Source organism: Podarcis cretensis (genome assembly GCF_951804945.1).
Source record: "Podarcis cretensis genome assembly, chromosome: Z".
NCBI classification, from domain to species: Eukaryota; Metazoa; Chordata; class Lepidosauria; order Squamata; family Lacertidae; genus Podarcis; species Podarcis cretensis.
Genome location: NC_137184.1, coordinates 32,715,746 through 32,741,805, shown reverse-complemented (window position 1 = coordinate 32,741,805; position 26,060 = coordinate 32,715,746). Strand labels below are relative to the sequence as shown.

The 26,060-nt window shown below is 47.6% G+C and overlaps 1 protein-coding gene across 12 annotated transcripts in view; it reads right to left on the bottom strand.

The window, feature by feature from the left end:
* BCORL1 (BCL6 corepressor like 1) overlaps positions 1 to 19,571 on the bottom strand; it is a 43,505-nt gene extending 23,934 nt beyond the window's left edge. The window contains exons 1-2 of one of the 12 annotated variants that reach the window (XM_079962385.1): positions 19,150 to 19,571; positions 11,726 to 11,777 (exon numbers count right to left, since the gene is read on the bottom strand). The gene's annotated coding sequence lies outside the window, so the exon portion shown is untranslated. The other 11 variants (XM_079962382.1, XM_079962378.1, XM_079962387.1 and 8 more) reach the window with 11 other exon arrangements.
* Positions 19,572 to 26,060: the final 6,489 nt, after the last annotated feature.

The window sequence follows — 26,060 nt, the reverse complement described above, 5'->3', positions numbered from 1 at the left end:
TGCCCTGAAACTCTGTCCTAGGGACAGATGGAAAAGAAAGAAGGAATAAAATACCAAAAAGGATGAAAATCTAAAGGAGACGGACAAAAAGAAGTGTCCAGAGAAATTGTTTTACAGTTTATGCATTTGTAAAAGGAGGGTTGATTTTTGCAAAATAAAATCCCCAAAAAGCAGGACACAAAAACTCCAGCAGTAAAGTTTCAAACCGCGTGTTGCCTTAACTTATCTTACTTTAGAAAATAGCTAAATTTATTGTTTCCCTTGTTTCTTCTCCTCCTACGCCATACTCCAAATGATCAAACACTATTTTATCTGGACAATGACAACACAAGCTTTTCTAGCCATAACACACCATTCACAGATCATCAACACCAGCTCTGGTTTTGGACAACATTTGGCTTCCATTTGACACAACAAAAGACAAGAGTCAGCTTTCCTCTGTCCCTTGGAGATATTCTAGCCTCTTTTTTTTAATGTCTCTCCCTTCACTTCCAAGTGGACCGTTTGAATTTTACACTGAATGATCCAGAAAGCTCAAATCGCTGGTTGCCATAGGTGGCAATGGACAGGATAGGAACACTAATAATAATTCAGGTTTGTGCTTTAAGAGGCTCAAAGCACTTAAGATACATTATTTCAATAACTCATACAACAATCCTGTAAGTTAGGTCAATTTTATGATCCAGGATGGGTAGAGAAGCAAACAGCAGTTTTCCTAAGGGACAGAACTTCGTTCACGAAAGAACAGAATTTGAACTGGAGATTTCCTAAATTCAGTCTCAAAGCCCTTATATTAAACTTGCCTCAGAAAAATGACCATTAGTAATGGACAGATCTGCCCAAGTCTGTTCCTTTCCTTTCCACTGGCACCCAATCATAGGTCTGTTCTGTCCTATTTTGTGCAATTCTTTTTTAAAGATAGCATGAAAAACTTGTACTTAAATTATATGCACTGCCCCAAAATATGTATTTTTCAATGCTTTCCAATGTATTTTCCACAAAAGATACATTTTACATGTGCTTTAACCATCAACAACACTTGTCTGTGCTCTTTTTGCGCACTAAAACTTCATTGCAAAATCCAGTTAAGAGCATTCTCTAATGACGACTTGTGTTCCAATCCACAGACAAGTTTAGGACTGTTGAACTGGGTCAATACACTGCAAAACAAAAAATGAAAAAACCGACTGATTGAATTCCTCCTCCATCTCAAAAGACTACAGAGCAGAAACTGGAGAACCTATGGCTCGCCAGAAGTTGTTGAACTCTAGCTCCCATCAGCCCCAGCCAACACGGGCAATGGTCAGGGATGATGGGAGTTGTAGTCCAGTATGTTCTGGTGGGCCGCAGGCTTCCAACCTCTGCCACAGAGGAAAAACCAATGTCTGAATAAAGCTTTAGATGATGTTGAAACATATTTACTAAGAATCAGGGCAAAATTTACAACATACATATATACTGTATGTTATAAAGCCAAGGGCTTGTACAGCTTTGAGAGCTTCAGTGGCTACCACAAAAAGTCAAAATTGACATCTCTGCTGGTGCTTGCAGAGACAAAGGCCAAAAGGAAATGAGCTCCGTCAACAGTTAAAGGCCAGACGGATTAACAACATTTCTTATAGCTCTTGTGTTTTCAGGTCAGCCCTCCAGATGAAGAAAGAGGTTTATTCCCAACCTGCAATCTCTTTAAATTAGTCTTTGACGGACACATAGTACATAAACAAGTATGCTCCTGAATCAAATTCCATATATGACATTTTTCTTTTTAAACATACTTTCCAGCCCCCACCCCATGAAAAACAGCAACCATTATGTAGGAAATAAATTCAGCTTGCAAAAGTTGCCAAACCTTTAGCAATATGGAAAAGATAAAGTTACCGTATTTACTTTTGCTGTACCTTATAACGACCTGGAAATCTTGACGTTGAGAACTTAAGTGAAGCAAGGAGTCTGCACTGGCAACCTGCAATTAAGCACACAAGACTTCTGAGAGTGTACAGAGTGCCTCTTTCTCATGAAGTGAGAGAGAACACAGCTCCCATTCTACACATCCAGGTTGAAGGAACAAAGTTTCTAGGCCTACAGTGGCTTGAAGTATGGTACTACTTTTAAAACAAACCACCACTATACCCAGTGGAAGGCCTTATCACAGTAGTGTTAGCAACCACTTCCAACTGGCTTCAATAGAAGGCATGCATTTGGAGCGCAGGATCAGAGTGGAAGTCCCCATTTAAAACCAGCTCCTCTCCCTCACACTCTGCTTGCGAGTATGTATACAGAATAACTGCCAAAGCAATCTTTGCCTGCACACCTGCTCATTCCCTTTTCTTAAGCGTGTGCGGCCAGGACAATGCACTCCTAAGCATGAAAAGACAATAATGCATCTCCACCGAAGCCAGGCACTTGCAAACTTTCCAACCGTCTCCAGGTAAAGCCTCTCTCTTACTCACACTGTGCAATGGCACAGAGAGAACGAACCATCACTCGCTTGCTCACTGCAGCCTGGCAAGGGAAGCCTCACCGTGGAAACCTGTCGCAGCTGCAGATTAACATCACTTCTAAAAAACACAAGTCAGGCTACCAAGACTGGGAAAAGCCTCCTCCAGACCCCAAGCACACACACATTGTCCAGCCGATGACGCGATGCCTGCAGCACATCTTCCCACCCCCACCCCGCAAACCACCCTCCATCCCCATTTCAGCTTCAAAAAACGTCCCATCCCTTCACTCTTCCCCGCTGCCACTGCCAGGCTCCGATTTTCTTGGCAGGCTGAGAACTACACGACAGTAAACATGCACAACGACTAGCTCCGGGGGCTGCCATTTGTGGGGCCAACCTGGAGGCAGAGCCCTGATTACAACAAATTGGATTGGGGGGGGTTGCTTATGTGTTACCTGGACAAGGCAAGGCAAGGCAAACTGGGATAGCATGCAAAGCCCTAACTCTATCCTCCTCACCAACACAGACACACGGACATCTCTTGTGCTTTGCAAGCATTTTCAAGCTACCCTCCCACCGAGACATTGGATTTTAAAGGGCAGGCCCATTCCAAACGGGCTGGCCAGTTACACTGCAAAGATGCCAACCAATACTTCCCACTCTTCCAAATAGGGCAAAAGTTGTCCCCCTCTTTCTGAAAACAAGCTTATGCTCTCTTCCCTTCCTGCGGACACACTCTCTACCGAGACTCAGAGAAATCAACCTCCGGGAGAACGGGTCGCCTCCGTTCTGCCTTCAGCAGCCCATCTCTGCCTCCCGATCGTCTAACATTTGGTTACTCCTTCCGAGTTTAGCTCGCCGCCGCGCCGCGTTCCTCCTCTCCTTTTCCCCCGCGCACCACGATCTAGGCTGCCCGTCCCTTCGGGACCGTCACGGGCATCGCCCTTGTCTCTTGTTGGAGGGAGGGAGCGGGGTAGGGGAAAGAAAGAGGGAGGCGGCGGCGGAAAACAGCAACCCAAGACGCCTGGAAGGAAGCAGACGGGAGGGACCAACCAAGCTTGAGTCTCTGCCATTCAGAAGTGTATATGCCATTATCAGGTCTCTTCTATCGGCGGATCGCCCCGCAACGTGCGCCCGGAGTGGGTGGCCGCTGAATTATTCCCCCTCCTCGCTCAAAAAATTAAGCCCAGAATTTAGACGGGGTGGTGCAGCTCAGGCTCCCCATGCCGAAGGCTCACCGCACGCTCGGGATGCGCAGAGACTCGCGCAGACCACCGTATCCGCCACCGAATTCGCCAGGGCGAAAAGGGTGTCGACCCCCTCTGTCCGCCCCGTCGATGGAAGCAGAGGAGAAATGGAAAGAGAGAGTGAGGAAGAGGAGGGTGGCGGTGGTCGAAGTAGTGGGGGTAAGCCCAAGCACTCCTTCCTGAGAACAGAAAGTGAAATAATCTGCCTGCTAGCCTGAAGCGACGATCGCTTCCTCCCTCGCCGTCGGGGCCGGAGCAGAAGCGGCCCTGCTGTCACCATCCTGTCCTGGACGGGACCTTACCGCGAAGGGAGGACGGGAGGGGGGGTCAGGAAGGGAGAGAAAAGGGCCGCGGTCCAAGGCCCGCTCCCCGTTTCCATGGAAACCTCACTCACACGCCGCCCCCCCTTCCCTCCCCGATGGCGACGGAGGCGGCGGGGGGGGGGGGGGAGAAGAGAAGCGGGCCCGGGAAAGGGAACCGCCGGGGACCGTCCACACGCACCTGCTCCCAAGGCGGGCCCCCGCCGGGGTACAAGGGACATTCGATCCCGATTCCCGAGGGAATCCAGCCAAGCGGAGCCGGAGGAGCACAAGGGCCGGCCAGCGCGGCTCCACCGATCAGCAGCGCAGCGCAAGGAACAGCGGCGGTGGCGGCACTGGCAGCGGCAGCCCGAGTGTGAGGACGAGAGCGAGCCGCCGCCGACTGCTGCTTGCTGCGGGGCCTGCCGGGAAGTGTAGTACGGTCGTCCGGCCGCCCCCACGCCCACCCCGAGCCGGCCCTGCCCTGCGGACTACGCCTCCCAGGCTGCACCGCGGCGAGCCCTGCCCGTGCGGGAGGGGCGGTTTGCTCCGAGCCAGCCGAGTCCGGAGAGGGAAAGAAGGGGGGGTGGAGTGTTGGGGGGGTTGAGAGGGGGAGGGGCCTCGCGCCCTGCCCGGGGAGGGGGAGAGGCTGGGCGAGGGCGGGGGGCGAGGGCGGGGACCGTCCTCCACCCGAGGGGAGGGAGAGATAAGAAGGGGCGAAGGGGAGGAGGCGGCAGCTGCTGCTGCGCCTAGGCTCTTACTCGCCTCCCCTCTTTCCACCCCCCCCGGGGTTACCCATTCACACGCACAATACCAAGTCCTCGGGTGGTACTGGGCACCCATCCCAAAAATATGCACTGTTAGCTGTCCACACCGATGAGGTCACGGGACTGGAGAGAGAAAAGAGGAGGGGTCGGGGTACATCAAACATTGCGGTGGGGGGGAGTTAGGTGTTTTCTGGGGAGAGATCTACAATTTTGGGTAATCAAGCGGGGGCCTGAAAAGATAAAGGGGGCGCAAGGAACCCGCGTGGCGTTAAGGGAGGGGGAAGTGGAAGCCCCGACTGCGCACGGAGCCCAAGAGGGTCAAGCGGCGGATCAGCCGAGGGCTCCGCGGTGCCTAGATTGGCGAGCGCGCCTCTCTGCGCAGCGGGGAAAGAGAGGCGAAGACCGGAGCGGTGCTGTCCGGTGGCTGCACCGACGGAGACAGCCCGCAAGCGACTCGGGAGGGCTGCAGCACGCGGATGGGAAGAAGCAGGGTGCCCGTGCCGGGGGTACCTGGATCAGCCCGAGCTGATACTGCGCGCGTTCCAGGCTCCGCACCTGCGCTGGGTGGGCGCCCCCTCGGGGTCGCAGCGCAACGCGGCGTCCGAGTCTCTCTGTCTCCCGCTCGCTCGCTCGCTCGCTCCCTGGGCGGCGCAAGCCGTGATCAGCACCGGCGCGCCCCGGGGAGCGGCTGGCCTGCCTACCTCCTTCCGTCGCCTGCTCGGCTCCTCTCGGGGATGCGGCCGGAGGGAGGCGCCCCAGCTCGGCCGGAGGATCGGTTGCTGGCTTTGACCCCCAGCCGGCCGGCAGCGTCCGTCGCCTGCCTGCTTGGCGGCCACGCTCTCCTTCACCGCCCGTCTGTCCGGGCTCGCAGCGCCTGCCCTAGAAGTTGCTCGAGCTTCGAAGGCCGCGATCGCCGGCCAGGCCCGCGCGAGTCCCACCTCGCGTCGGCAGCACAAGCAGAAAGCCCACGCCGCGCCGCCCTGTTCAGTCCGGCCCCCCTGTGGGCCGTCTCGGCGACGATCGAGCCCGGCTTCCCTTCCCTTGGGCCCGTCGTCTTCGCCACTGCCCAAGGCCCTCCCCCTCTGCTCGGCCGGGACCCTCCTCTCGCACCCCAGTGCCTTCCCACCCGCGCCGTCTTGCCCCCTACCCTAGCCCAGCGCCCTCCCTTACCAGGATCGCAGTCCATCTAGGACGAGTGGCGTTGATCCCGTTTCCCCTCTAGTTTCTCCCCCACCTTTTTTCTGGAAGCCCCGCACGTCTTTACACCCGCGTGTGCACACACACCTCTCCTTACCAGTGTGCCGTCCGAGCGACTCGATCTCTTTGCCACACCTCCGCTTTCCCGAGCTTTAAACCGACTCCCCTCTGTATGGACCCAGCGCCTTACATCGTCTGCCCTAGCCGTTCTTCCTGCTTTTTGTATTCCGCCTCAGGGCTAGGAGTTCTTTTTATCACAACCTGGTTGGCCGGCACAGGGAAGCCCACCCCCCACCGCCACCAAGCAGCAACTATGCAATCTGGGGCTATTAAAACTGTGCGACAGGGAAGTAAGCTTGTGGGGACTTACTCTCGAGTAAGCTTCCTGAACAGCCCCCAAGAATTCTTTAAGCGGGAATTCTTCTAAAGGATCCTAAAATCAGAAGGAATGTATTGTATTGCATTGCATTTTGCAGCTTTGTATGCTTTGCATTTTGCAAAAAACTTTTTACAGAGATGGATGGAACTGTGATCAGGCAAAACCCACCCAACAAACCCCAATCAACAACCCTTACTACTCCTGAAGACAAATAAGTGCCTTGAAGAGGATTGACTTCCCATCAGGATAGCTCCCTCTCTCCATTTATTATTTCTGCTCCTCTCTCCCCCCCCCCCCCTGTTTCTTGCTTTTATTCAAACTTCTCTAGGAAGGCCCATTTAAGATTCCTGGCCAGGTGCTCAGAGCATAAAGTCGTAAGAGGCAATTCCACTACACTACCTTAAGTGAGATGGGCGCACAACCCCAGAGTCTGTCAAGACTGGCCCGTACGGGCAGGGGTACCTTTACCTTTTTACCTTAAACTGTATGTGCCCCAATCTAGAGAGCATTGTGGACTGGGGGCTAAAATTAAATTTCCATTACCTCCTGTGCTCAGGGGAAGTTTACTTCTTGTATGACTTCCCTGGTTTATGTGCACAACGTGTTGCTCTTCTAGCAGTACAATATCTCTGTGCTTCTGCCTCATCTTCCTTATAAATACCTGCTGAAAGGCCACCTGTATTTTATGTTTCTGCCAGTGGCCAAAATCACACAGGATGTGACGGGTCCATGAAGATGACCTCCTAGGTGTTACTATTGGACAAAGTTGCTCAGATACAACACCTCAAACGCTTCCACCAGTGTACCTGTGAATTCAAAAGTGGTATGTTTCAGAAGTGAGGGGAAGAAATTTAACAAATATACAGCTAAGCCTGTAATTCAGCAACCAAAGCAACACCAGCTGAAGTTTCTTGCATAGTAAGAAGACATCCAAGTGATTTTGTGTAAGATGTAGACCAGAATAGGATGAACCTGCTTAGAAATTGGGGAGAGGAACAATTTACCCTCAAGGAACATATTGCCCTTTAATTGCTCAGTGGTGGATTTCCCTAACATGGATAATGGGCCTAATAAAATAACTTCTTTCTTTCTAGCCTAATAAAATAACTCCTTTCTTTCTAGATGTAATGGGCATAGCTGAAGTATACCTGCTCTGCTGATCTACGTCACTTTAAATACTGGTTTTACAGCTAGTAAAGCATAGTGGTTTGGGCTTAGTGCTGACCAAACCATGATTTGCACTAACTATGGAGTAGCACTCACAGACTCTCAGTGTTTCCACTGTGCTCCCCAAAAAAACGTTTCTCTAAGGTTCCTGCAGTTCAGAACATGCTTGCTGTTCCCCTGGCATAAAGCAGCGAAAGAACAGTCACATACATTTCCCACAAATTGAAAGCAAGGTAAGAGTTAATGGTACCCCAGCCAGTATAGGGGCCAATGAGAACCCTCTGCAGGGGGTGGGGTCAGGGCAAAATGAGATCAGCACCAGAGAAGGAGAAGATGTGGGTCATGTGAGCATTTTCTGTAGGTGAATGTTAGCAGAGACCAGATGGGTCTGGGAAAGGAGACCATGCCCTTTACACCTGTTACTCGACTACACCCCCCAGCATCCTTGGCTATTGGTCATGATAGCTGAGGCTGATGGGAGTTGGAGTCCCAACATCTTCAAAGGTCCCACCACCACCTTTTTTAGTCTGACCTTGCTGGGGGAAATCACACCCCGGCTGGAGAGCAGCTTTGAGATGGTTCTTGTACGTACATGTAAATGGCTTGATTTTTCCACTGGATGGCTTAACATCAAATGATAGCATGCATGTCTGAATGGGTGAAAAGAGCTCTTATACCACCAACAGAACATTGGCATCATCTCCTATTACCTCAAACACACTATTTGCGGTGGAAAGTGACTGTAGGGGCACAGCCTTCACTAGGGATGCTATGTTAGGTCCTGGAGATGTCAGGGATTCAACTTACAACCTTCTGCATTCAAAGCTGGTACTCTACCGCTGAGCTAGGTTTCCTCTTGAAAGTTCTATCTTTGGTGTTCTGCCTACCATTCACACATGCAAACTGCACGTCTTGTGGTGCAGTAATCAAGTGAAGAAGCATGCAAGTATGAATCAGACCTTCATCTATGGGAGTTGACCAGGCAGGCAGGCACACATATTTGCAGACACCAGATGACTGATAAATCCTTAGGCAGCTGAACTGATGGCTTAAATGAGAACAATACAAGAGCGGTGAGATCCTGATAGAGACTGAAGGGAAAGAGTAGAAGGAGAAAGAACAAAACTTCTCCTATGCTGTTACAGTGGTGACAAAGAAAGGCCATGCAAAATTTTGCTAACTGGATGTCCTCCAGACATCGCTGACTGCAACTGCTATCAACAGCAGCCAGCGCAGCTGAGATTTTGTAGCACAAAACCTCTGAAGAATGCCAGGTTTGTGAAGGCTGCAGCACAGACTTCAGTGATTTAAGTGGAGGCAGTGTTAGAAACTCACGATATATAAGCCAAGTGCAAAATGGTTCCTAAAACCAAGGTTACAGGTCACCAAAATGGAATGTCTAGTTGCTATTTGGGGCAAGTCTTACTTTTCAAATGGCTATGATTCTCAGTTAAACATCTAGCTAGTTCAGAGGACAACCTTGAGCTAGGTTAAGAATTTTGAGAACTTAAAGAAGAAAAGCCACTTTATCCAGGGACAGTCCACATATATACTGGCCTATTCTGACCTCTTTTTCTTAATGGTGACACGGATCATTCATAACGTGGGAATATTATTCACAACTGGGAGCAGGGAAGTGGAGTGGGGTATGTGAAGACAAGCGACAACCATTAACTATAATGTTGTTGACTGCTCCACCTCAGGCAGCACAGAAAAAGCATTTTGGTTCTGAAATTGACCTTAGTTTTCCAGAGGGGAAGGGCAGTAGTAATTAATGTATTGTGCCCATACTCCCTGGAGGGAGTAGTAGTGCGGTGCTGCTTTGACTCTGGGATGATTTATTTTGAAATAACAGCAGGGTAACAGAGAAATCCAAAATGCAGAAAACCACCAGTGGGGTGTGTACACCAGTAATCCACCAGTGCTAAATTGGTGACATGCAAACCTCTTGATACGTCAGATCATAGGTCTGGATGACAACCTTAGCAGAATTGTTCAGCCAAGGTTAGCCTGGACTACACAGAAATTCAAGGGTGCCTTTGAGCATGCACAAAGTACTTCCCTGCGGCACTGTGCATCATCAAGACGTAAAAAACCCTAAGTTTAGGAGAATGAACTTGCTGACTGAAGCCGGGATTTCAAGCTTTGATATGATGCTCAGTAGCAGGTCATCTGCCTTGCATGTAGAAGGTCCCAGGTTCAATCCACAGCATCTCTACGTAGGGTTGGGAAAGACTCCTGCCTGAATTCCTCGAGAGCAATTGTCAGTCAGTGTAGACAATACTGAGTCACACTGACCAATGTTCTGACTCCATCTAAGGCAGCTTCCTGAGTTCCACTCAACATGAACAACCATCTGAGCATATGGGTCCAAACCCAAGAAAGTAGGCTCTCTGCTGAAGAGAAAAAAAGGAGAAGGCTTCATTTACTACGTCCAAATTATAATCAGTCTTGCTAGAAGAGGTGTGCTCAGATTGTTTCTTTCTCCTTTGATGGGTACGAGAGTTTTGGAACATTTATTGCCAGAAATGTCACAATCAGACTACAGATCGCTCCCAAAGCAATGCTTCCTCATCAATTTGAACCTAATGTCCCAGGATTCCTGCATAAAGACCTTCTTAGACTATGTGTATGCCATGACAAAGTTGTGTACAGCATGTAGCTGGAAGTCTCCAACACAACCCTCTCAACAGTTGTTGATTAATAAGATTTGGGACATTAGGTTTAGGAACAAATTTAATTCAGCTTAACATAGGAAGCAAGGAATCCCCATTTTTAATAATAATGCAGTGTGGCTTTCAGTTTTATCTACTATATGGAAAGCCTTCAAGCTTCTGATTAACTGCCAATCAAGTGCGGATGACTATATGATGTCTATATCATCAAATATAACATATGTATCAAATATCCATTCTCATTTTCTTTTCTTTCTTTTTTGAAGTAATTGTCCCACAAGCATGACATATATTAAGGATTGCAATCAGTGGGTTTCTTTATTCCTTTAGTCATCTTGTTGTGTTTCCATGTGCCTTGCATTCTGTTGCAGGCATTTTTAACTTTTATTTGAGGAAGAGGAAGAGGAGAAGAGGATGACAAGGCACCTCTTGAGATGGGGAGGGGAGAGAATACATAGCTAGACTGCACAGGATGTTCAGTTACGGTTCTTCTGTCTCAAATCTCCCCCTGCACGCACACCCACACCCAGAGTTTTCTGCAATGCCCAGAAAACTGGGTTGGGGGAGTGTGCGTGTTTGGAAGGCCAGAGGCCAGTTGTATGCTGGGGGAGGGGAGGAGTAGTCCGCTGCGCAAACTGACAGCGTGCCCCAGAGGACTCTGGCGAATTTCTTCTGCTTTCATGCCTGCCTTCCCACCCCCCGCCCCCCAGCCATCGCTTAAGGGAGACCTACTGAGGGCCTCCAAAGTTCTAGCAGGTTTTTTTTTACTGTTTTCCCCACTCAACAGGGAAAAATGAGAACGGTACGTTAAGGAACAGGCCCTATAATGCTTCCATTCTTTCCCAAAGCCCAACATTTAAGCCGTTTGAATTTTAAAGCAAAGCCAAAACTGCTCGTCTTTTTTTGCCCGATATCTTTTCAAGCTATTGGTGATGCTTTAATCAGCTGAATTAACTGCAGTGGCCTTGGGTTTTGTTCTGAGATGGATAGGAACCTTTCCAGAGAATGTGCTTTCATTAGGGAAGATGAAAAGGGGTTCATGCAACAAGAATTTAAGGGAGGAGAATACTTCTCAGGCAAGTGGATTTCTTTAGATCTGGACAAGCAATTCTGACTTTTAAGTCTTGAGGCAAGTTAAGTTAAGTTAAGTTATATTATGTTGCAGAGGTAAACATCTGGAGACCACCAGCCTGGGGAAAGTTAGTTTAAAGCGTTCTGCTAGGAATGGGTTTAAAATCTCAACTTTGTCAGGAAGCTCCCTAGGTAATATTGGCCTTGTTTCTGTCTGTCTTTTGCTATCTCTCTCTCTCTCTCTCTCTGAATAACCTACCTCACAGGGTTGTTACGAATATAAAGAAGTGGGGAGGAAACTGTGTACACTGCCCCAATCCCTCAGAAGAAGAATGGAATATAAGCATCAATGGAATATAAGCATCATAAACATATGCATATTATTCAAACCTAGTAACATCAGTGCTATTTTTCCAGAAAAAGAGGTGTTGGAACTCACCATGAATGCCTCCCTAATTCTCTTAGAACAGCAGTGATGCTCACCTGAGATGTGCCAGAACTGAGTTCCAGTGAGTTCCGGCTGGGGAAATAAGCCCTGAGTGACACAATGCAAAAATTAACCTCTGAAAACTGGATAAATTATCAAACACCATTTCATTACTAGCACATCTCTTTCCTGTCTTTCCATTCTTAATAGAACTCTCCAGGTGGTGAAAAACCATCTTCAAAGACATAAACAGTCCAATAAAGCAGCACAAGACTGAACCACTAATAGCACACATTTTAAAATAGCTTGCAATATCATATTGACAGAAGTCAGAACAAAAACCAGAACCATTTCCAATTGCTTTGATGAGCTCCCTGATCAAATGCCTTTCAGTGCAGGAGTGTGCTACCTCCACTGTCAGCGGCTGTGTGCTTCTGAATGCCAGTTGCTGCAAACTGCAGGAGGGGTAAGCAGTGCTGTGTTCAGGTCCTGCTTGCATGTCTCCTGCAGGCATCTGGCTGGCCACTGAGAGAACAGGATGCTGGACTAGATAGGCTTTTGACCTGAACCAGTGGGGCTCTTTTTATGTTCTTATGGTCAACTTGTTTCCCAAAGGAGCTGTTTAAGTGGGGTGCTTCTTGGCAGTGCCCTAACTGAAAAGCTTTTATACATCCAGTGATGGTTTTTGAAATCCAAAATCTGCACAATTTGGTGGTCTGGTCTTGCTTCCTTCCAGTCAGCATCCAATGTGGGGGAGAATTCTGCCCATCTCTGGCTGGATGCAACTGAAGCATTCAGGTGGCGCTGTGGGTTAAAGCCTCAGCGCCTAGGACTTGCCGATTGAAAGGTCGGCGGTTCGAATCCCTGCGGCGGGGTGCGCTCCCGCTGCTCGGTCCCAGCGCCTGCCAACCTAGCAGTTCGAAAGCACCTCCGGGTGCAAGTAGATAAATAGGGACCGCTTACCAGCGGGAAGGTAAACGGCGTTTCCGTGTGCGGCTCTGGCTCGCCAGAGCAGCGATGTCACGCTGGCCACGTGACCCGGAAGTGTCTCCGGACAGCGCTGGCCCCTGGCCTCTTAAGTGAGATGGGCGCACAACCCCAGAGTCTGTCAAGACTGGCCTGTACGGGCAGGGGTACCTTTACCTTTACCTTTAATGATGCAGAATGACCTGCAAAGAAGATCCCCATTGCCAGGGCCAGAGTCAACCTGATCTCTTAGCAAAGACTCTCCCCCCCCCCATTAAGTTTCCCACTCTCTCGCTCTCCCTCACAGCTTACCTGGTAATAGCGGCAATACCACTTCCAGAGTATCATTCCAGGGCATTATGGGAAATTTAAAATGAAGGGGCTCATGGATGCAGCTACCCATAAACACAGACTAGGGCACATGCCAGTACCGCTGGGCTCTGCTGGAGTAACAGGATACCAGCTACTTACAGCAGACCTCTCCACTGCATCTATCCCAGCCTTTTTCAACCTGTGAGTCCCCAGATGTTGTTGGACTACAATTCCCATCAGCCCTAGCTAGCAAGGCCAGAGCTCAGGGATGATGGGAGTTGTAGTCCAACATCTGGGGACTCACAGGTTGAGAACTGCTGTAAAGGTGAAGAGTAAAGGGTAAAGGGACCCCTGACCGTTAGGTCCAGTCGTGGCCAACTCTGGGGTTGTGGCGCTCATCTAGCTTTATTGGCCGAGGGAGCCGGTGTACAGCTTCCGGATCATGTGGCCAGCATGACTAAGTCGCTTCTGGTGAACCAGAGCAGCGCACGGAAACGCCGTTTACCTTCCCGCCGGAGCGGTACCTATTTATCTCCTTGCACTTTGACGTGCTTTTGAACTGCTAGGTTGGCAGGAGCAGGGACTGAACAACGGGAGCTCACCCCGTCGCGGGGTTAGGGTTCAATAAGTCCTAGGCTCTGTGGTTTAACCCACAGCGCCACCCGCATCCCTTTTTGAGAACCGCTGATCTATCCATAATACTGTGTCAGTCATGCCTCCTGAAGTGGGATCCTCTTGATGGCACATCATTCTTACTTCCTACACAATTCAAAAGTGAATCTTTTGCACCCCAGGCCAAAAGCCCCAGTTTTCAGCACTCCTTCTCCATTTGCTCAGTTTCCAAATATCTTCGTTTTTATTGCATTTCAATCACTTCATTACATTGATGTTTGAATCGTTCACACTGATTGGCAGCAGCTCTGCAAGGCTCCAGGGAAGGGTTTCTCTCAGACCTACCTGGAGATGCCAGAAATCGAATCTGGGACCTTCTGTATGCAAAGCAGACTGAGGAGGGACGTGATACGCTGTGATTACTAAGACCCAGCATGGGTTTCTCAAAAATAAGTCATGCAAGACGAATCTCTCTCTATCTCTCTTTTTGATGGAATTACAAGCTTGGTGGATAAGGAGAATGCTGTGGACATAGTGTATCTTGACTTCAGTAAGGCTTTTGACTAAGTTTCCCATGATATTCTTGTGATGAAGCTAGGCTGAACAAGGTAACTGTTAGGTGGATTTGTAGCTGATTGACTGACCAAACCCAAATACAGTGGTACCTCGGGTTAAGTACTTAATTCGTTCCGGAGGTCCGTTCTTAACCTGTAACTGTTCTTAACCTGAAACACCACTTTAGCTAATGGGGCCTCCTGCTGCCACTGCGGCGCCAGAGCACGATTTCTGTTCTCATCCTGAAGCAAAGCTCTTAACCCAAGGTACTATTTCTGGGTTAGCAGAGTCTGTAACCTGAAGCATATGTAACCTGAAGCGTATGTAACCTGAGGTACCACTGTAGTATTCATTAATGGTACCTTGTCATTCTGGAAAAAAGTGACAAGTGGGGTACCACAGGGTTCTGTCTTGGGCCCACTGTTGTTTAACATATTTATAAACAACTTGGATAAAGAAATTGAGGGGATGCTCATCAAATCTGCAGACGATCCCAAACTGGGAGGGTTAGCTAATGCCACAGAAGACAGAATCAGAATTCAAAATGACCTTAACGGATTGGAGAACTGGGCCAAACCTAACATAATGAATTTAAACAGGGGCAAATGTGAAATTCTGCACTTAGGCAAGAAAAACCAGATGCACAAATATAAGATGGGGTACACCTGGTTTACTAGCAGTACATGTGAAAAGGATCTTGGGGTCTTAGTGCACCACAAGCTTAACATGAGTCAACATTGTGCTGCAGCACCAAAAATAGCTAATGCTATTGTAGGCTGCATCAACAGAAGTACAGTGTCAAAATCAAGGGAAGTAATAGTAGCACTCTGTTCTGCCTTGGTCAGACCACATCTGGAATACCGTGTCCAGTTGTGGGCACCACAATTTAAGAAGGATGTTGACAAGCTAGAACGTGTGCAGAGGAGGGCAACCAATGATCTGGAACCCAAGTCTTATGAGGAGCGGTTGAAGGAGCTGTGTATGTTTAACTTGGAAAAGAGGAGGCTGAGAGGAGATATGACAGCCATCTCCAAATATCTCAAGGGTTGTCACATGGAAGAGGGAACAAGCTTGTTTTCTCCTGCTCTGGAGAGTAAGACTGGAACCAGTGGCTTCAAGTTACAGTACAAGAAAGGGGATTCCAACTCAACATCAGGAAGAACTTCTGATAGTAGGAGCTGTTCACAGTGGAATGGTCTCCCTCAGGATGTGGTGGACTCTCCTTCATTGGAGGTTTTTAAAGCAGAGGTTGGATGGCCATCTGCCATAGATGCTTTAGCTGAGATTGCTGTATTGCAGGGGGTTGGACTAGATGACCCTTGGGGTCCCTTCCAACTCTGCAGTTCTATGGTTCTACGATTCAACTACTCAAAGGGCTGTCGCACAGAAGAAGAAAAGGGCTTGTTCTCCACTGCCCCGGGCTATGTACACACTATAGCTTTAAAGCACATTCAAAGCACATTCTTTCCCTCAAAGATTTATGGGCAACTGTAGTTTACTCCTTCAGGGAACTACAATCCCCAGCAACACTTAACAAATGATAGTGCCCATAATTCTTTGGGGAAATTCATGTGGTTTAAATGTATGGTGTGCATGCAGTGACACCTTAAGAGATTCAGGCTGTGTATACACTATACCTTTAAAGCACATTCAAAACACATTCTCTTTCTCAAAGACTTTTGGGCACTACCATTTGTTAAGTTTTGCTGGGGATTCTTCATAAAATTCTAGGCACTTTTGTTTGTTAAGGATTGCTGGGGATTGTAATTTGGTGAGGGGTAAACTATAATTCCCCAGAATCCTTATCAAACTAAAGTGCCCAGAATTCTTTGAGGAAATTATTTTGCTCTGAAGGAATATTATGTACATAGCCCCACTGCAGAAAGTCAGGGCCAGCTCTGTGATTCTAAGCCTACATCAGCAGCATACCTTTAAAACATTGTTATACCACTGTAACAGTCATGGCTTCCCTCCCCTCAAAGAATCCCAAGAGCTGTCATTTGTTAGGGATGCTGAGAGCCATTAGGAAAATGATGGCCAAACTTGGCCCTCCAGCTGTTTTTGGACTACAACTCCCATCTTCCTTAGCTAACAGGACCAGTGGTCAGAGATGATGGGAATTGTAGCTCCAAAACAGCTGGAGGGCCGAGTTTGGCCATCACTGCATTAGGAGATCCCTCTTCCCCTCAAAGAACTAAAATTCACTCTTCCCAAGGAACTCTGAGAACTGTAGCTTTGTGAGGGAAATCGGAGGGAATTTGTAGTTCTGTGAGGGAAATCAGAGGCCCCTTAAACAACTCTCAGCACTCTTAACAACTTACAGTCCCCAGAATGATTTAGAGGAAGCCATGATGGTTGAAATGGTATCATAGTGCTTTAATGGTGTGGTGCGGATGTGACCAAAATGACAACAGCAACATGAATGCAACGCTGGCCGGGAACATCACTGGTGCCAGCTTTTCAACGGGCTGTTTCTACTATGTGTTGATCCCCTCACTCCTGCCCCTTCAGGTTTGGCAGTCAGCTGTGACACATGCCCCTCAATCTAGCCCCAAGTATACTTCCAGTTTCAACTGTTTGCTTCAGTTATCATGTTGGGAAAGAGCTTAAGATAAGGGAGATATTGATTTGCAGGGAAATGGGCTGTGCCTCGGCGGCAGAGCATCTGCTTTGCATGCAAACGGTCCTGAGTTCAAACCCCAGCATGGGTTGGGAGAGATTCCTGTTTGAAACCCTGGAGAAGACTTATTGATATAGATAGATGGACCAGTTCCTATTTTACCAATCCATACTGACTTGAGAATTACAGAAAGACCATATAGCTGACTTTAGCTCACATTTCCATCGCTCAACCCATGCCAACAATGTAGCATCCTGCAGCAAATCAAAATGGCAGCTAAAATCAACTGTCTGGCTGTGTTCTGAGTAAAGTTTCCTGCGGGCACAACCAAGTAATCTCACCAGGGCCTAGTGACAGAAGTTCCACACTTTGCTCAGGGCCACCTCAGACCTGAAGCAGTCCATGGTGAGCAGCAAAGAGAAACTTCTGGACCTCTCTCAGGTCTATGTTCAGTTTCTGAGGTACTCCTCTTTGTCCCCTCTGAGGAAACAGCACAATTGGCAGGGACAACATAGCATGGCCTTTTCAGTTGTGGCGCTGAAACAGGAAAGTACCTTGTCAAGGGTTCTGTTTTTGCCTGCTTTTGAACAAGCTCCCAAATGTTATTCTGGCAGGGTTTTATTTTCATTTGTTTTAACTACAGCTTATATATAGCAATGTGTTTTATGTACTGGATCAGACCAAAGGCCCATCCTATCCAGAATGATTACAGGAAGCCTGCAAGCAGGAAGTGAACCGCACAAGCACTCTTGTGCTCGCTCTCCTGCAACAGCTATTTGTCCGTGTACGACTGTCCCCTACAGCGGAGGCAGAATATAGGAATCGGGGCTAGTTAGCCACTGAAAGCCTTATCCTCCATGAATTTGTGTAAACACCTTAAAGCCACATTAGTGGCAATTACCACATCCTTTGGCAGCAAATTCCATTGTGTTTCACTATGCACTTTATGAAGAAGTCTATTACTTTGTGTGTCCTGAATCTTCCAACGTTCTGCTTCCCTGGATGGTCCCAAGTTCTAACAATATGAGAGAGGGAGAAAAGTATCTACTGTACCCACTTTCTTCACCCCATACATAATTCAACTCTGTCATGTCCCCTGTAACTTGCCTTTTTCTAAAAAGCCCAAAATACTGTAAGCTTTACTTCACGTGGGATTGCTGCTGCCCCATGACTGTTTTACTTGCTTTTTACTGATCCTTTCTCTGCAATTTCTACAACTGAGGTGGCAGCAACCAGAACTCAACACTGTATGTGCAGCTGCACCATAGATTTGTATAACTGTGTTATGTTATTGGCAGTTTTATTTTCCCTCCCTCCCCTAGCGTCTCTTACGATGCTATTATCGCTGCATATTGAATACAACAATTGGGTTTTCACTCGCTTCATCACACACACACACACACACACACACATGCTCAAATTCTGCAAGCCACCTTGAGCATAATTGTCATAGAAAGACATAATATAAATATTAAAATAAATAAAGTGACAGAACAATCCCATGCATGTCTACTCAGAACCCCACTGAGTTCCATGCGAACTTGCTCTCAGGTAAGTGGGCACAGGTAAGTACGACAGTGTAAGGCAGTTGTCATAATGTCAAGACTAGGATCAGGGAGACCAGGGTTCAAATCGCAACTCATCTACTTATTTATGCATTTGTCGAACTTATATCCCAACACTTCCTCCAAGGAGCTCAAGGCGGTTAATGGTTAATGGTTCTCCTCCTCCTCAGTTAATCCCCCTAACAACCCTGTGAGGTACCTTAAACTGAGATGCAGTGACTGACCCAAGGTCACCCAGTGAGCTTCATGATTATGTGGGATCTCTCTTTCAGCCTAATCTACCTCACAGGATTCTTGTGAGGATAAACGGAAGGGGGCACAAGTGAATTAAGTGTGCCAGCTTGAGCTCCTTGTAGAAAAGGTGGCATTAAAAATGCAATTATATATATATATATATAGATATAGATATAGATATAGATATAGATATAGATATAAAATTGCATTTTTAATGCCACCTTTATATATATATATAAATATGCACTCTTTCCTGAGAGCAAATCCCATTCAATTCAGTGGGGATAACCTCCGGGTAGGCATACACGAGATTGCACTGTACATACATAAGATTGCACACCCCATCGAAAACCCAGCCTGTATTCACAGGTATTCCAGTGCTCCCTTTCCTAACCCCACATTTTATTCCTATGCGTCTTATTCCGACCAATAACAAGAAACTTTTCTGCAAAGTTGCACGATCTTCCACATTAGAAGAAGAAACACACACACATACATGCATGCATGCATGCATGCATACAAACATACACACACACACACACACACACAACCGAGTGCGGTGCGTGCAAGCTAAGCGGCGGAATGTGTTACTTCCCGGGTCGTGTGCAAGGATTACCTCATGCGGCACAATGGCAGACAAACACGTGTTCCCACCTTCGCCCTCCAGCGGCTTCGGAACGCGTCCGTGGGGCACGATCGCCTCGGCGCCACCGCATCCTCCGCGAAAAAGGCTGGTCGCGTGAAGAGGGAAGAGGGCGGAGTTTGTGGCAGAATGTACGCAAGCAACCACCGTGCGATTGGCTTTCGGAGAAAGGATTGTGGGAGTTTAGGGGAAGATGGCCAGGGAGGGGTCTGCGGGGCCGAAGCAACGTGTGAAAGGGAGGGATGGCGAGGAGGAAGCGGGGAGTGAACCGATCGGGGCTTCAACACGCCCGCACGCGCAAAAGGGAGTCTCGGAATGTGGAGATCGGTTCTGGCTGCTTCTCTTAAAGTGCGGCAAGCTTTCGGATTCGCAACGAGCCTCTCTCTCTTCCCTTTCCTTACGCGGGTCGCTCAAGCCCCTAAATTATCAAAAGTTCTTGAACGGCCGGGTTAGGCTCTGTTTGTGTCGATCGCTTCTTGGGGAGGCAAAGAGAACAAAAGGATGGTGATTGAATTGGGAGTACCTAGCCAGCGGCTAGTTCTCAGATTCGTGCAATCTGAAAATTTGAGGGGTTTGGTAGGAGGAGTAGAAGAATACGAATCGCGCTCCGATGAACCCTAAAATCCACAGCAGGGCGGTGCTTGTATTAGGACCCAGCCAAAATGTCACAAAAACAGTGGCGAGGTTTCGAGCTGTCCAGAGTTCTTCGTCGAGTAGGATGTCTACACGAAGGGAGCAAAGAGAGAATTGTTTCTTTTTTAAGGGATTCAGACAAACATACCCGAGCCGGCATTCGATTTGGTCAGCACAGAGCAGAGTTAAAGGGAAAGTGGGTGGCCTCTGCCTTATTTGTTAATTATTATTATTTAATTAATATGTTTTTACCTTGCCTTTCGAAACCCCAATGGTCCCCAGCACAACTTGCAATAGACTGCAATATTGCACACACAGAGAGAGTTATATACACAAGCCTCAAACCCACCCAACCCAGCGGTCTTTAGTCCCCTGACTGATAAATAGGACCAGAAGTGCTTCCGCTCTGCAATCCTGGAGCAACTGTCAGTTGGAGCTGAGTGCTATTTGGGAAGGGCAGGGAGGGGGGCGGTGCAGGGAGAGGGACGCAAGCTTCTTGCAACTTCTGCTTCTTAGGAGCCCAGAGTGGTCTCCCCCTTGCCCGTGGTGACTGGTTCCAGCCACAGCCAATGAGAGCAGACCAAGGTTGCCCTAGGGCAAGCAGACCCTCCCCTGCCAGGGGACCCTTGTTTCCTTCCTGGTAAGCTGAGTGTGTAGCAACATTTACCTGGAGAAGTTCCCTAACGGAATAGAACTGTGTTTCTCAGGGGTCGCGCAAGAACAGGTGATGCTCTCAGAGCAGAATATAAAGTTGCCTTTTATTTGCCAGTGAACTGAGATAGGCATAGCTGACAACTTCTTCCTTCCTCTTCCTGGCAAGGGCCCTTTCGCTTTCAGCAGCTACACAACAGGTGGATATTCCACAGGGGAAGCTTTTCTTCAGCATAAATGTGCATTGATGGAGAAACAGTCCTGTGCTCAATTCCTGGCTGCCATGCAAGGCGATAACTCACCTTCTCTATAGATGACAACTCATCTTTCTCCATGGGAATGCAGAGCACACACCTTCATACTGGAGTTTCTGTTAATGACTACTTCCCCCTATTAATACATTTGCCAATATCAAAGGTGCATTTTTCATTCCCACAGAGGAGGTGAGTTATCATCTCGTTGATCAGAGCTTAAAGCAGCCCAGATTGCTGGGAAACAATAAAAGGGAGACTTTTTGCTGCTGTACTTTCAACTCCTTTCCTGACAGAGGCTGCAGCAGTAATATGACAGCTGGAAACTCAACCAGGAGTGTTTTATGTGTCTTGGAACTACTGCCATGAGAAGCACAGCCTTTTTGGATTTTGGCATTATAGAGGCACAGAAGCCTCTGTCAGGAAAGGGAGCGTCAACCTCTACCTCAGACCCATGCCTTTGTTTAGGCAAGTCACTTATCTCTCGACCTTTGCTCCCCCTTCTGCAAAAAGGGAATGAAAGCGACCTGCCTTACAGGGCTCTTGAGAGGACAGCCATGAGAAAAAGAATGGGGGGGGGGAGAGAGAGAAAGGTCCACAAACCCAACAGTACCATGCTGAAATATTTTTTTCTACTGTATCAGCATTAGCATGTGTGGTGGGTTATAAGACAGTGGCAAGTTCTGATAGATGGATCCATGGAAGGTTTGTGTATTTATTTAGGACAATCACACACTTCCCTTCACAAACTCTTATCCCAGAGTGATTCCCAGTGCAATTTAAAGCACAATATTATAACTATAATCACTAATAGTTGTTAGGCATGACTGAAAACTGAGCCTCCATTGCAGTTGCAGTGTACCTCTATATCTGAGATCCTGGGGGCAAATGGATAGGTACAAAGCCTTCCTTGAAAAAAAATGGCTGGCTACTCTTGGAAACAGGTTGTTAGACTAAAAGAGCCTTGGTCTGATACAACAGGGCTCTTCTTACATTCTTAAAACTGCTACTATAAGAGACTCAACATTTAAAGTGGTCTCCCTTGGAGGATGGAGCAACCTTGTTTTCTCCTGCTCCAGAGGTTAGGACCTGAACCATTGGCTTCAAGTTACAAAAAAAGGAGATTCTGACTTAACATCAGGAGGAAGTTTCTGATAGTAAAAGCAGTTTGGCAGTGGAACAGACTCCCACAAGAGATAGTGGGCGCTCTTCCCTTGGAGGCTTTTAAGCAGAATTTGGATGGCCACTTGTCATGGATGCTTTAGTTGAGATTCCTGGATTACTGGGGGGGGGGGTTTGAACCAGAGGAGCCTCAGGGTTCCTTCCAACTCTAGAAGAAGAAGAAGAAGAGTTTGGATTTGATATCTTACTTTATCACTAGCCTAAGGAGTCTCAAAGCAGCTAACATTCTTCTTTCCCTTCCTCCCCCACAACAAACACTCTTTGAGATGAGTGGGGCTGAGAGACTTCAAAGAAGGTCACCCAGCAGCTGCATGTGGAGGAGTGGAGACGCGAACCCAGTTCACCAGATTACGAGTCCACCGCTCTTAACCACTACATCACACTGGCTCTCCAATTCTATGTTTCTATAGTTAGAGTAGGATGGGGGAATTGTGGCCCTCCATATGTTTCTGGTCTCTCAGTACATCCAATGGTCAGGGATGACAGCAGCTGTAGTCCAGCAATATCTGCAGAGCCATAGGTTCCACATCCCTGAATTAGACTATTGGGTAAGAACCTTGAGAAGCCAAGGTTTGAGTTTCCATTAAGCCGTAAAGCTGTCTGGGTGGCCTTGTGCCAGTCTCTCTTAGCCTCTCCTTGAAGTCCTCTAGTGCCCCCCAAACCCTGCCAGTAACTGCTCCAATGTCAAATTGCTCCGACCATAAAGGAGCGTCTCTTAATATTCAACCAAAATTCACCCTCCTCTTACTTAAATCTATTCAGTTTCTTGCCCTGCCCTCTTGGGCAGCAGAGAGTATCTTCAGATACTTGATAAGAGAAGACTCCCTGGAAAAGACCCTGATGTTGGGAAAGATGGAGGGCACAAGGAGAAGGGGATGACAGAGGGCGAGATGGCTGGAGAGTGTTCTTGAACATGAGTTTGACCAAACTGCGGGAGGCAGTGGAAGACAGGAGTGCCTGGCGTGCTCTGGTCCATGGGGTCACGAAGAGTCGGACATGACTAAATGACTAAACAACAACAACCTGATACTTGAAGACTGCTGTCATGTTGCTGTGGTAATCATTGCCCCCTGACTTCCCAGTCTTCTCTAGGTTAATCATACCAAACTCTGTTCATCTTTTCTGAAATAACTTGCTTTCCATACTGTTGACCATCTACATTGATTCCCTCTTAACCTATTCCAATCTGTTTATAAGAACGGAAGAAGAGCCCTGCTGGATTGGCAGGACCTGAGTGCAATTGTCCCCTGTCCCCACCACTTGTGATTCCCAGCAATGCATATTCAGAGGCATACCAGACCTCTCATCTCTAGAGCGAGCGAACCATTTGGTAACACAGCAGGTCTCAAGCTTGCCCACTTACCTCATTGAGCACCTGGGTTAATAACCTTGTTGCTAGTCACTTGATCAATACAAATGAAAATGCTTTCAGAAGTACATAACAGCAGCTCTGCTGGAGCAGACCAATATCCCCAGCTAATCAGGCATCCTATTTTTACAGTGGCTAACCAGAAACTAAAGTGGAAAGGCTGTCAGAAGGACCTGAGTGTAATAGCACTCTCCCTTCCTGAAGTTCCCAGCAAGTGGCATATTCAGAAGCATTGCTGCCTCCAATTGTGGAGGCAGAGCCAAGCCACAGTGGCTAGTGACTATTGACAACCCCATCCTCCATGAATTTGCCTAATTCTTGACCTGGGGAGCCAGTGTGGTGTAGTGGTTAAGAGCGGTAGTCTCGTAATCTGGTGAACCGGGTTTGCGTCTCCACTCCTCCACATGCAGCTGCTGCGTGACCTTGGGCCAGTCACACTTCTTTGAAGTCTCTCAGCCTCACTCACCTCACAGTGTGTTTGTTGTGGGGGAGGAAGGGAAAGGAGAATGTTAGCCGCTTTGAGACTCCTTTGGGTAGTGATAAAGTGGGATATCAAATCCAAACTCTTCTACTCTTCTTCTATCCAAATTAGAATCAGAATCATAGTTGGAAGGGACCCTGAGGATCATCTAGTCCAGTGTTTAGCAAACTTCGGTCTCCAGCTGTGGTTGGACTACAACTCCCATCATCTGGAGACCCAAGTTTGAAAAACACTGATTTAGTTGAACACCCTACTACTGTACTGTGAATATGCAGCTGTTGCATAAGGGGATTTAACCTGCAACCTTGGTGTTATCAGCACTACGGTCTAATCCTACTGAGATATATTTAGTTATATATACAGTATACTGGTGGCCATGACTACATCACCATCTTAATAGTGTGACCCACAGACCTGAACACAATACTACAAATGAGATCTGAGTAGTGCAGATGGAACATTGGAAGCTGCCTTGCGTCAGACCATTGGCTGATGTAGCTCAGCACTCTCTTAGTTGTGGTTCTCCAGGGTTTCAGACAGGAGTCTGCCCCAGATCTACATGGAGATTCTGGGGATAGAACCAGGGACTTCTTGCACACAGGTGAGCTGCAGCACTTTCACCAAATGCAGGGCCATGACTACAGGGGTCTAGCCAGGTTTTTTGCCCCAGGTGAAGCTTCCAGAGGAGTGTCAGTGAGGCTCTCAGCCTGTGTGTGTGTGTGTGTGTGTGTGCGCGTGTGTGCGCGCGTGCGCACCCACACAAATGCATGATGGGAGGTGTCAAACTGGGTCTTTCACCTGCATGAGATGAAGTCAAGTTTCGCCCCTGCCAAATGCAACAAAACAAAGCCTACACTTTTGTCTCCCATCCCAGGTGTGTGATTACTCGGTACAGTAGTGAAACAAACCACTCTGCCAGAAAGCCTCAGACTGCATGTAAAGCAGGAGATTTCTGTTTAGATTTCCTAAAAGCATCATGGGTAGAATGGGAGGTGATTTGATCAGGACTGCCCTCCCTATACCAATACTAAAATTCAAATCCTAGCCCCTGCCACATGATATTAGCTGTATTGGGGGGAAACATAAAAGACTGGGCAACAAATTATTGCAGGTGCAATTTGCATTGGGGAAGGGGAATTGGTGCAGGGTATGGAATGGAATTGCATTCTCCCAACACACACATGCCAGCTGCTTAATCTTGTGCTCCCACAATATGGGCCTGATCCAAACTGGGCTCTGCATAACTTCCTTTACAAGTAGATCAATATATTAGAAGACTAGAGTTGAACATTCATGCTGCTTTTTATTTGATTTTACTTGGCTTAATATTTGTATCCCACTTTTCCAACAACAAATGTTGAGCTCAAAGCAGCTCACAATAGTTACGATAGCATTAAAAAAACAACGACTAACACTGTGATCAAACGAAGCAGCTTATAAATAAAGCAAACAATAGCAACAAATGAATCAAATCTTTGTAAACTAATAATGTTATAGTAATTCAAAATACCAGAAAGAGTTGCTGCACACCAGCCCTATGGTGGCTTAGTTGTTTGCACCATGAAGTCGGGTCAAGCAGTTATAATCTCAAACTTCTCAGTGCATTTTCACATCACTTTCCTTACTGGAAAAAAAAATCCTTTAAAAAAGTGGATTGATTGTACAAGGGTACAAAATCCACTTTAATTATGCAACCTGAATCTGACCATGCACAACCGAATTCTACTCATAAAGTAGCAATAGTCTGGAAGCAGCCAGTCACATGGATCTCCCAGGTAACATGTAAGAACAGTACATCCTATGTTTGCATATATTCATTATTTCTTCTCTTTGCATCTCCCATTTCTGCCTTCCCTCTGTTGACTCCTCCACTGTCAAAATTTCAGTTGTAGAGAATTATACAAAATTGATGACTTGGTGGTACATTCCATGTTGTTGTTGTTTAGTCATTTAGTCGTGTCCGACTCTTCGTGACCCCATGGACCAGAGAACGCCAGGCACTCTTGTCCTCCACTGCCCCCCGCAGCTTGGTCAGACTCATGCTGGTAACCTCGAAAACACTATCCAACCATCTCGTCCTCTGTCGCCCCCTTCTCCTTGTGCCCTCCATCTTTCCCAACATCAGGGTCTTCTCCAGGGAGTCTTCTCTTCTCATGAGGTGGCCAAAGTACTGGAGCCTCAGCTTCACAATCTGTCCTTCCAGTGAGCACTCAGGGCTGATTTCCTTCAGAATGGAAAGGTTTGATCTTCTTGCAGTCCATGGGACTCTCAAGAGTCTCCTCCAGCACCAGAATTCAAAAGCATCAATTCTTCGGCG